Source organism: Triturus cristatus, chromosome 8, assembly GCF_964204655.1.
Source record: "Triturus cristatus chromosome 8, aTriCri1.1, whole genome shotgun sequence".
NCBI lineage: Eukaryota > Metazoa > Chordata > Amphibia > Caudata > Salamandridae > Triturus > Triturus cristatus.
The window spans coordinates 1,016,737,076-1,016,749,577 of NC_140591.1; positions in this window are offsets into that span (position 1 = coordinate 1,016,737,076).

Below are 12,502 nucleotides of genomic sequence, written 5' to 3' on the forward strand. Positions count from 1 at the left end.
GCATACCCTTCCCACTCGGGGTCACATTGCAAAAACAACAGTTGATGGACAGAATGCAGAACAATGTCATACATTCACCCCAGTACAGAAATCTGGGCCTCAATCCATCATTTTTTTGCTCACCATGCCATTCCAGTTTGAACCCAGCCATATGCAAATCAGTCTTGACCCTGTGCCTCATGGGAACAGTCCAGCCCGAACTGCCAAGCCAGGTCATCCCTGGACTGGAAACAAGCATCCTAGGAACGGTTTCGGGGTTTCACCCCTCTTCAGCCAGGATAGCTTGATTCCAGTGGCATGGAGGGGACGGGACCCACGTCTGGGCATACCCTTCCCACTCGGGGTGACATTGCAAAAACAACAGTTGATGGACAGAATGCAGAACAATGTCATACATTCACACCAGTACAGAGATCTGGGCCTAATTCCATCTTTTTTTGCTCACCATGCCATTCCAGTTTGAACCCATCCATATGCAAATCAGTCTTCACCCTGTGCCTCATGGGAACAGTCCAGCCCGAACTGCCAAGCCAGGTCATCCCTGGACTGGAAACAAGCATCCTAGGACCGGTTTCGGGGATTCACCCCTCTCCAGCCAGGATAGCTTGACTCCAGTGGCATGGAGAGCACAGGACCCACGTCTGGGCATACCCTTCCCACTCGGGGTGACATTGCAAAAATAACAGTTGATGAACAGAATGCAGAACAATGTCATACATTCACCCCAGTACAGCGATCTGGGCCTTAATCCATCGTTTCTTTTGCTCACCATGCCGTTCCAGTTTGAACTCAGCCATATGCAAATCAGTCTTGACCCTGTGCCTCATGGGAACAGTCCAGCCCGAACTGCCAAGCCAGGTCATCCCTGGACTGGAAACAAGCATCCTAGGAACGGTTTCGGGGTTTCACCCCTCTTCAGCCAGGATAGCTTGATTCCAGTGGCATGCAGAGCACGGGACCCACATCTGGGCATACCCTTCCAACTTGGGGTGACATTGCAAAAACAACAGTTGATGGACAGAATGTAGAACAATGTCATACATTCACCCCAGTACAGAGATCTGGGACTAAATCCATCGTTTTTTTGCACACCATGCCATTCCAGTTTGAACACAGCCATATGCAAATCAGTCTTGACCCTGTGCCTCATGGGAACAGTCCAGCCCGAACTGCCAAGCCAGGTCATCCCTGGACTGGAAACAAGCATCCTAGGACCGGATTCGGGGTTTCACCCCTTTTCAGCCAGGATAGCTTGATTCCAGTGGCATGGAGAGCACGGGACCCACGTCTGGGCACACCCTTCCCACTCGGGGTGACATTGCAAAAACAACAGTTGATGGACAGAATGCAGAACAATGTCATACATTCACCCCAGTACAGAGATCTGGGACTAAATCCATCTTTTTTTGCTCACCATGCCATTCCAGTTTGAACCCAGCCATATGCAAATCAGTCTTGACCCTGTGCCTCATGGGAACAGTCCAGCCCGAACTGCCAAGCCAGGTCATCCCTGGACTGGAAACAAGCATTCTAGGACCGGTTTCGGGGTTTCACCCCTTTTCAGCCAGGATAGCTTGATTCTAGTGGCATGGAGAGCACGGGACCCACGTCTGGGCATACCCTTCCCACTCGTGGTGATATTGCAAAAACAACAGTTGATGGACAGAATGCAGAACAATGTCATACATTCACCCCAGTACAGAGATATGGGCCTAAATCCATCGTTTTTTTGCTCACCATGCCATTAAAGTTTGAACCCAGCCATATGCAAATCAGTCTTGACCCTGTGCCTCATGGGAACAGTCCAGCCCGAACTGCCAAGCCAGGTCATCCCTGGACTGGAAACAAGCATCCTAGGACCGGTTTCGGGGTTTCACCCCTCTTCAGCTAGAATAGCTTGATTCCAGTGGCATGGAGAGCACGGGACCCACGTCTGGGCATACCCTTCCCACTCGGGGTGACATTGCAAAAACAACAGTTGATGGACAGAATGCAGAACAATGTCATACATTCACCCCAGTACAGAAATCTGGGCCTCAATCCATCATTTTTTTGCTCACCATGCCATTCCAGTTTGAACCCAGCCATATGCAAATCAGTCTTGACCCTGTGCCTCATGGGAACAGTCCAGCCCGAACTGCCAAGCCAGGTCATCCCTGGACTGGAAACAAGCATCCTAGGACCACTTTCGGGGTTTCAACCCTCTTCAGCCAGGATAGCTTGATTCCAGTGGCATAGAGAGCATGGGACCAACGTCTGAGCATACGCTTCCCACTCGGGTGAGATTGCAAAAACAACAGTTGATGGACAGAATGCAGAAAAATGTCATACATTCACCCCAGTGCAGAGATCTGGGCCTAAATCCATCGTTTTTTTGCTCACCATGCCATTCCAGTTTGAACCCAGCCATATGCAAATCAGTCTTGACCCTGTGTCTCATGGGAACAGTCCAGCCCGAACTGCCAAGCCAGGTCATCCCTGGACTGGAAACAAGCATCCTAGGACCGGTTTTGGGGTTTCACCCCTCTTCAGCCAGGATAGCTTGATTCCAGTGGCATGGAGAGCACGGGACTCACATCTGGGCATACCCTTGCCACTCGGGGTGACATTGCAAAAACAACAGTTGATGGACAGAATGCAGAACAATGTCATACATTCACCCCAGTACAGAGATATGGGCCTAAATACATCGTTTTTTTGCTCACCATGCCTTTCCAGTTTGAACCCAGCCATATGCAAATCAGTCTTGACCCTGTGCCTCATGGGAACAGTCCAGCCCGAACTGCAAAGCCAGGTCATGCCTGGACTGGAAAAAACCATCCTAGGAAAGGTTTCGGGGTTTCACCCTTCTTCAGGCATGATAGCTTGATTCCAGTGGCATGCAGAGCACGAGACCCACATCTGGGCATACCCTTCCCACTTGGGGTGACATTGCAAAAACAACAGTTGGTTGATAGAATGTAGAACAATGTCATACATTAACCCCAGTACAGAGATCTGGGACTAAATACATTGTTTTTTTGCACACCATGCCATTCCAGTTTGATCCCAGCCATATGCAAATCAGTCTTGACCCTGTGCCTCATGGGAACAGTCCAGCCCGAACTGCCAAGCCAGGTCATCCCTGGACTGGAAACAAGCATCCTAGGACCGGTTTCGGGGTTTCACCCCTCTTCAGCCAGGATAGCTTGATTCCAGTGGCATGGAGAGCATGGGACCCACGTCTGGGCATACCCTTCCCACTCGGGGTGACATTGCAAAAACAACAGTTGATGGACAGAATGCAGAACAATGTCATACATTCACCCCAGTACAGAAATCTGGGCCTCAATCCATCATTTTTTTGCTCACCATGCCATTCCAGTTTGAACCCAGCCATATGCAAATCAGTCTTGACCCTGTGCCTCATGGGAACAGTCCAGCCCGAACTGCCAAGCCAGGTCATCCCTGGACTGGAAACAAGCATCCTAGGAACGGTTTCGGGGTTTCACCCCTCTTCAGCCAGGATAGCTTGATTCCAGTGGCATGGAGGGGACGGGACCCACGTCTGGGCATACCCTTCCCACTCGGGGTGACATTGCAAAAACAACAGTTGATGGACAGAATGCAGAACAATGTCATACATTCACACCAGTACAGAGATCTGGGCCTAATTCCATCTTTTTTTGCTCACCATGCCATTCCAGTTTGAACCCATCCATATGCAAATCAGTCTTCACCCTGTGCCTCATGGGAACAGTCCAGCCCGAACTGCCAAGCCAGGTCATCCCTGGACTGGAAACAAGCATCCTAGGACCGGTTTCGGGGATTCACCCCTCTCCAGCCAGGATAGCTTGACTCCAGTGGCATGGAGAGCACAGGACCCACGTCTGGGCATACCCTTCCCACTCGGGGTGACATTGCAAAAATAACAGTTGATGAACAGAATGCAGAACAATGTCATACATTCACCCCAGTACAGCGATCTGGGCCTTAATCCATCGTTTCTTTTGCTCACCATGCCGTTCCAGTTTGAACTCAGCCATATGCAAATCAGTCTTGACCCTGTGCCTCATGGGAACAGTCCAGCCCGAACTTCTAAGCCAGGTCATCCCTGGACTGGAAACAAGCATCCTAGGACCGGTTTCGTGGTTTCACCCCCTTCAGCCAGGATAGCTTGATTCCAGTGGCATGGAGAGAACGGGACCCATGTCTGGGCATACTCTTCCCACTTGGGGTGACATTGCAAAAACAACAGTTGATGGACAGAATGCAGAACAATGTCATACATTCACCCCAGTACAGAGATCTGAGCCTAAATCCATCGTTTTATTGCTCACCATGCCATCCCAGTTTGAACACAGCCATATGGAAATCAGTCTTGACCCTGTGCCTCATGGGAACAGTCTAGCCCGAACTGCCAAGCCAGGTCATCCCTGGACTGGAAACAAGCATCCTAGGACTGGCTTTGGGGTTTCACCCCTCTTCAGCCAAGATAGCTTGATTCCAGTGGCATGGAGAGCACGGGACCCACGTCTGGCCATAGCCTTCCCACTCGGGGTGACATTGCAAAAACAACAGTTGATGGACAGAATGCAGAACAATGTCATACATTCACCCCAGTACAGAGATCTGGGCCTAAATCCATCTTTTTTTGCTCACCATGCCATTCCAGCTTGAACCCAGCCATATGCAAATCAGTCTTGACCCTGTGCCTCATGGGAACTGTCCAGCCCGAATTGCCAAGCCAGGTCATCCCTGGACGGGAAACAAGCATCCTAGGACCGGTTTCGGGGTTTCACCCCTTTTCAGCAAGGATAGCTTGATTCCAGTGGCATGGAGAGCACGGGACCCACGTCTGGGCATACCCTTCCCACTCGGGGTGACATTGCTAAAACAACAGTTGATGGACAGAATGCAGAACAATGTCATACATTCACCCCAGTACAGAGATATGGGCCTAAATCCATCGTTTTTTTGCTCACCATGCCATTCCAGTTTGAACCCAGCCATATGCAAATCAGTCTTGACCCTGTGCCTCATGGGAACAGTCCAGCCCGAACTGCCAAGCCAGGTCATCCCTGGACTGGAAACAAGCATCCTAGGACCGGTTTCGGGGTGTCACCCCTCTTCAGCCAGGATAGCTTGATTCCAGTGGCATGGAGAGCATGGGACCCACGTCTGGGCATACCCTTCCCACTCGGGGTGACATTGCAAAAACAACAGTTGATGGACAGAATGCAGAACAATGTCATACATTCACCCCAGTACAGAAATCTGGGCCTCAATCCATCATTTTTTTGCTTACCATGCCATTCCAGTTTGAACCCAGCCATTTGCAAATCAGTCTTGACCCTGTGCCTCATGGAAACAGTCCAGCCCGAACTGCCAAGCCAGGTCATCCCTGGACTGGAAACAAGCATCCTAGGACCGGTTTCGGGGTTTCACCCCTCTTCAGCCAGGATAGCTTGATTCCAGTGGCATGGAGAGCACAGGACCCACGTCTGGGCATACCCTTCCCACTCGGGGTGACATTGCAAAAACAACAGTTGATGAACAGAATGCAGAACAATGTCATACATTCACCCCAGTACAGCGATCTGGGCCTTAATCCATCGTTTCTTTTGCTCACCATGCCATTCCAGTTTGAACCCAGCCATATGCAAATCAGTCTTGACCCTGTGCCTCATGGGAACAGTCCAGCCCGAACTTCCAAGCCAGGTCATCCCTGGACTGGAAACAAGCATCCTAGGACCGGTTTCGGGGTTTCACCCCCTTCAGCCAGGATAGCTTGATTCCAGTGGCATGGAGAGAACGGGACCCACGTCTGGGCATACCCTTCCCACTCGGGGTGACATTGCAAAAACAACAGTTGATGGACAGAATGCAGAACATTGTCATACATTCACCCCAGTACAGAGATCTGGGACTAAATCCATCTTTTTTTGCTCACCATGCCATTCCAGTTTGAACCCAGCCATATGCAAATCAGTCTTGACCCTGTGCCTCATGGGAACAGTCCAGCCCGAACTGCCAAGCCAGGTCATCCCTGGACTGGAAACAAGCATTCTAGGACCGGTTTCGGGGTTTCACCCCTTTTCAGCCAGGATAGCTTGATTCTAGTGGCATGGAGAGCACGGGACCCACGTCTGGGCATACCCTTCCCACTCGTGGTGATATTGCAAAAACAACAGTTGATGGACAGAATGCAGAACAATGTCATACATTCACCCCAGTACAGAGATATGGGCCTAAATCCATCGTTTTTTTGCTCACCATGCCATTAAAGTTTGAACCCAGCCATATGCAAATCAGTCTTGACCCTGTGCCTCATGGGAACAGTCCAGCCCGAACTGCCAAGCCAGGTCATCCCTGGACTGGAAACAAGCATCCTAGGACCGGTTTCGGGGTTTCACCCCTCTTCAGCTAGAATAGCTTGATTCCAGTGGCATGGAGAGCACGGGACCCACGTCTGGGCATACCCTTCCCACTCGGGGTGACATTGCAAAAACAACAGTTGATGGACAGAATGCAGAACAATGTCATACATTCACCCCAGTACAGAAATCTGGGCCTCAATCCATCATTTTTTTGCTCACCATGCCATTCCAGTTTGAACCCAGCCATATGCAAATCAGTCTTGACCCTGTGCCTCATGGGAACAGTCCAGCCCGAACTGCCAAGCCAGGTCATCCCTGGACTGGAAACAAGCATCCTAGGACCACTTTCGGGGTTTCAACCCTCTTCAGCCAGGATAGCTTGATTCCAGTGGCATAGAGAGCATGGGACCAACGTCTGAGCATACGCTTCCCACTCGGGTGAGATTGCAAAAACAACAGTTGATGGACAGAATGCAGAAAAATGTCATACATTCACCCCAGTGCAGAGATCTGGGCCTAAATCCATCGTTTTTTTGCTCACCATGCCATTCCAGTTTGAACCCAGCCATATGCAAATCAGTCTTGACCCTGTGTCTCATGGGAACAGTCCAGCCCGAACTGCCAAGCCAGGTCATCCCTGGACTGGAAACAAGCATCCTAGGACCGGTTTTGGGGTTTCACCCCTCTTCAGCCAGGATAGCTTGATTCCAGTGGCATGGAGAGCACGGGACTCACATCTGGGCATACCCTTGCCACTCGGGGTGACATTGCAAAAACAACAGTTGATGGACAGAATGCAGAACAATGTCATACATTCACCCCAGTACAGAGATATGGGCCTAAATATATCGTTTTTTTGCTCACCATGCCTTTCCAGTTTGAACCCAGCCATATGCAAATCAGTCTTGACCCTGTGCCTCATGGGAACAGTCCAGCCCGAACTGCAAAGCCAGGTCATGCCTGGACTGGAAAAAACCATCCTAGGAAAGGTTTCGGGGTTTCACCCTTCTTCAGGCATGATAGCTTGATTCCAGTGGCATGCAGAGCACGAGACCCACATCTGGGCATACCCTTCCCACTTGGGGTGACATTGCAAAAACAACAGTTGGTTGATAGAATGTAGAACAATGTCATACATTAACCCCAGTACAGAGATCTGGGACTAAATACATTGTTTTTTTGCACACCATGCCATTCCAGTTTGATCCCAGCCATATGCAAATCAGTCTTGACCCTGTGCCTCATGGGAACAGTCCAGCCCGAACTGCCAAGCCAGGTCATCCCTGGACTGGAAACAAGCATCCTAGGACCGGTTTCGGGGTTTCACCCCTCTTCAGCCAGGATAGCTTGATTCCAGTGGCATGGAGAGCATGGGACCCACGTCTGGGCATACCCTTCCCACTCGGGGTGACATTGCAAAAACAACAATTGATGGACAGAATGCAGAACAATGTCATACATTCACCCCAGTACAGAAATCTGGGCCTCAATCCATCATTTTTTTGCTCACCATGCCATTCCAGTTTGAACCCAGCCATATGCAAATCAGTCTTGACCCTGTGCCTCATGGGAACAGTCCAGCCCGAACTGCCAAGCCAGGTCATCCCTGGACTGGAAACAAGCATCCTAGGAACGGTTTCGGGGTTTCACCCCTCTTCAGCCAGGATAGCTTGATTCCAGTGGCATGGAGGGGACGGGACCCACGTCTGGGCATACCCTTCCCACTCGGGGTGACATTGCAAAAACAACAGTTGATGGACAGAATGCAGAACAATGTCATACATTCACACCAGTACAGAGATCTGGGCCTAATTCCATCTTTTTTTGCTCACCATGCCATTCCAGTTTGAACCCATCCATATGCAAATCAGTCTTCACCCTGTGCCTCATGGGAACAGTCCAGCCCGAACTGCCAAGCCAGGTCATCCCTGGACTGGAAACAAGCATCCTAGGACCGGTTTCGGGGATTCACCCCTCTCCAGCCAGGATAGCTTGACTCCAGTGGCATGGAGAGCACAGGACCCACGTCTGGGCATACCCTTCCCACTCGGGGTGACATTGCAAAAATAACAGTTGATGAACAGAATGCAGAACAATGTCATACATTCACCCCAGTACAGCGATCTGGGCCTTAATCCATCGTTTCTTTTGCTCACCATGCCGTTCCAGTTTGAACTCAGCCATATGCAAATCAGTCTTGACCCTGTGCCTCATGGGAACAGTCCAGCCCGAACTTCTAAGCCAGGTCATCCCTGGACTGGAAACAAGCATCCTAGGACCGGTTTCGTGGTTTCACCCCCTTCAGCCAGGATAGCTTGATTCCAGTGGCATGGAGAGAACGGGACCCACGTCTGGGCATACTCTTCCCACTTGGGGTGACATTGCAAAAACAACAGTTGATGGACAGAATGCAGAACAATGTCATACATTCACCCCAGTACAGAGATCTGAGCCTAAATCCATCGTTTTTTTGCTCACCATGCCATCCCAGTTTGAACACAGCCATATGGAAATCAGTCTTGACCCTGTGCCTCATGGGAACAGTCTAGCCCGAACTGCCAAGCCAGGTCATCCCTGGACTGGAAACAAGCATCCTAGGACTGGCTTTGGGGTTTCACCCCTCTTCAGCCAAGATAGCTTGATTCCAGTGGCATGGAGAGCACGGGACCCACGTCTGGCCATAGCCTTCCCACTCGGGGTGACATTGCAAAAACAACAGTTGATGGACAGAATGCAGAACAATGTCATACATTCACCCCAGTACAGAGATCTGGGCCTAAATCCATCTTTTTTTGCTCACCATGCCATTCCAGCTTGAACCCAGCCATATGCAAATCAGTCTTGACCCTGTGCCTCATGGGAACTGTCCAGCCCGAATTGCCAAGCCAGGTCATCCCTGGACGGGAAACAAGCATCCTAGGACCGGTTTCGGGGTTTCACCCCTTTTCAGCAAGGATAGCTTGATTCCAGTGGCATGGAGAGCACGGGACCCACGTCTGGGCATACCCTTCCCACTCGGGGTGACATTGCTAAAACAACAGTTGATGGACAGAATGCAGAACAATGTCATACATTCACCCCAGTACAGAGATATGGGCCTAAATCCATCGTTTTTTTGCTCACCATGCCATTCCAGTTTGAACCCAGCCATATGAAAATCAGTCTTGACCCTGTGCCTCATGGGAACAGTCCAGCCCGAACTGCCAAGCCAGGTCATCCCTGGACTGGAAACAAGCATCCTAGGACCGGTTTCGGGGTGTCACCCCTCTTCAGCCAGGATAGCTTGATTCCAGTGGCATGGAGAGCATGGGACCCACGTCTGGGCATACCCTTCCCACTAGGGGTGACATTGCAAAAACAACAGTTGATGGACAGAATGCAGAACAATGTCATACATTCACCCCAGTACAGAAATCTGGGCCTCAATCCATCATTTTTTTGCTTACCATGCCATTCCAGTTTGAACCCAGCCATTTGCAAATCAGTCTTGACCCTGTGCCTCATGGAAACAGTCCAGCCCGAACTGCCAAGCCAGGTCATCCCTGGACTGGAAACAAGCATCCTAGGACCGGTTTCGGGGTTTCACCCCTCTTCAGCCAGGATAGCTTGATTCCAGTGGCATGGAGAGCACAGGACCCACGTCTGGGCATACCCTTCCCACTCGGGGTGACATTGCAAAAACAACAGTTGATGAACAGAATGCAGAACAATGTCATACATTCACCCCAGTACAGCGATCTGGGCCTTAATCCATCGTTTCTTTTGCTCACCATGCCATTCCAGTTTGAACCCAGCCATATGCAAATCAGTCTTGACCCTGTGCCTCATGGGAACAGTCCAGCCCGAACTTCCAAGCCAGGTCATCCCTGGACTGGAAACAAGCATCCTAGGACCGGTTTCGGGGTTTCACCCCCTTCAGCCAGGATAGCTTGATTCCAGTGGCATGGAGAGAACGGGACCCACGTCTGGGCATACACTTCCCACTCAGGGTGACATTGCAAAAACAACAGTTGATGGACAGAATGCAGAACATTGTCATACATTCACCCCAGTACAGAGATCTGAGCCTAAATCCATCGTTTTTTTGCTCACCATGCCATCCCAGTTTGAACACAGCCATATGCAAATCAGTCTTGACCCTGTGCCTCATGGGAACAGTCCAGCCCGAACTGCCAAGCCAGGTCGTCCCTGGACTGGAAACAAGCATCCTAGGACCGGTTTCGGGGTTTCACCCCTCTTCAGCCAGGATAGCTTGATTCCAGTGGCATGGAGGGGACGGGACCCACGTCTGGGCATACCCTTCCCACTCGGGGTGACATTGCAAAAACAACAGTTGATGGACAGAATGCAGAACAATGTCATACATTCACACCAGTACAGAGATCTGGGCCTAATTCCATCTTTTTTTGCTCACCATGCCATTCCAGTTTGAACCCATCCATATGCAAATCAGTCTTCACCCTGTGCCTCATGGGAACAGTCCAGCCCGAACTGCCAAGCCAGGTCATCCCTGGACTGGAAACAAGCATCCTAGGACCGGTTTCGGGGATTCACCCCTCTCCAGCCAGGATAGCTTGACTCCAGTGGCATGGAGAGCACAGGACCCACGTCTGGGCATACCCTTCCCACTCGGGGTGACATTGCAAAAACAACAGTTGATGAACAGAATGCAGAACCATGTCATACATTCACCCCAGTACAGCGATCTGGGCCTTAATCCATCGTTTCTTTTGCTCACCATGCCATTCCAGTTTGAACTCAGCCATATGCAAATCAGTCTTGACCCAGTGCCTCATGGGAACAGTCCAGCCCGAACTTCCAAGCCAGGTCATCCCTGGACTGGAAACAAGCATCCTAGGACCGGTTTCGGGGTTTCACCCCCTTCAGCCAGGATAGCTTGATTCCAGTGGCATGGAGAGAACGGGACCCACGTCTGGGCATACACTTCCCACTCGGGGTGACATTGCAAAAACAACAGTTGATGGACAGAATGCAGAACATTGTCATACATTCACCCCAGTACAGAGATCTGAGCCTAAATCCATCGTTTTTTTGCTCACCATGCCATCCCAGTTTGAACACAGCCATATGCAAATCAGTCTTGACCCTGTGCCTCATGGGAACAGTCCAGCCTGAACTGCCAAGCCAGGTCGTCCCTGGACTGGAAACGAGCATCCTAGGACCGGTTTTGGGGTTTCACCCCTCTTCAGCCAGGATAGCTTGATTCCAGTGGCATGAAGAGCACGGGACCCACGTCTGGGCATACCCTTCCCACTCGGGGTGACATTGCAAAAACAACAGTTGATGGACAGAATGCAGAACAATGTCATACATTCACCCCAGTACAGAGATCTGGACCTAAATCCATCGTTTTTTTGCTCACCGTGCCATTCCAGTTTGAACCCAGCCATATTCAAATCAGTCTTGACCCTGTGCCTCATGGGAACAGTCCAGCCCAAACTGCCAAGCCAGGTCATCCCTGGACTGGAAACAAGCATCCTAGGACCGGTTTCGGGGTTTCAACCCTCTTCAGCCAGGATAGCTTGATTCCAGTGGCATGGAGAGCACGGGACCCACGTCTGGGCATACCCTTCCCACTCGGGGTGACATTGCAAAAGCAACAGTTGATGGACAGAATGCAGTACAATGTCATACATTCACCCCAGTACAGAGATCTGGGCCTAAATCCATTGTTTTTTTGCTCACCATGCCATTCCAGTTTGAACCCAGCCATATGCAAATCAGTCTTGACCCTGTGCCTCATGGGAACATTCCAGCCCGAAATGCCAAGCCAGGTCATCCCTGGACTGAAACAAGCATCCTAGGACCGGTTTCGGGGTTTCACCCCTCTTCAGCCAGGATAGCTTGATTCCAGTGGCATGGAGAGCACGGGACCCACGTCTGGGCATACCCTTTCCACTCGGGGTGACATTGCAAAAACAACAGTTGATGAACAGAATGCAGAACAATGTCATACATTCACCCTAGTACAGAGATCTGGGCCTAAATCCATTGTTTCTTTGCTCACCATGCCATTCCAGTTTGAACCCAGCCATATGCTAATCAGTCTTGACCCTGTGCCTCATGGGAACAGTCCCACATCCCAGCATGCAAGGTCTTTTGTCAACCCACCTGAGGGTATT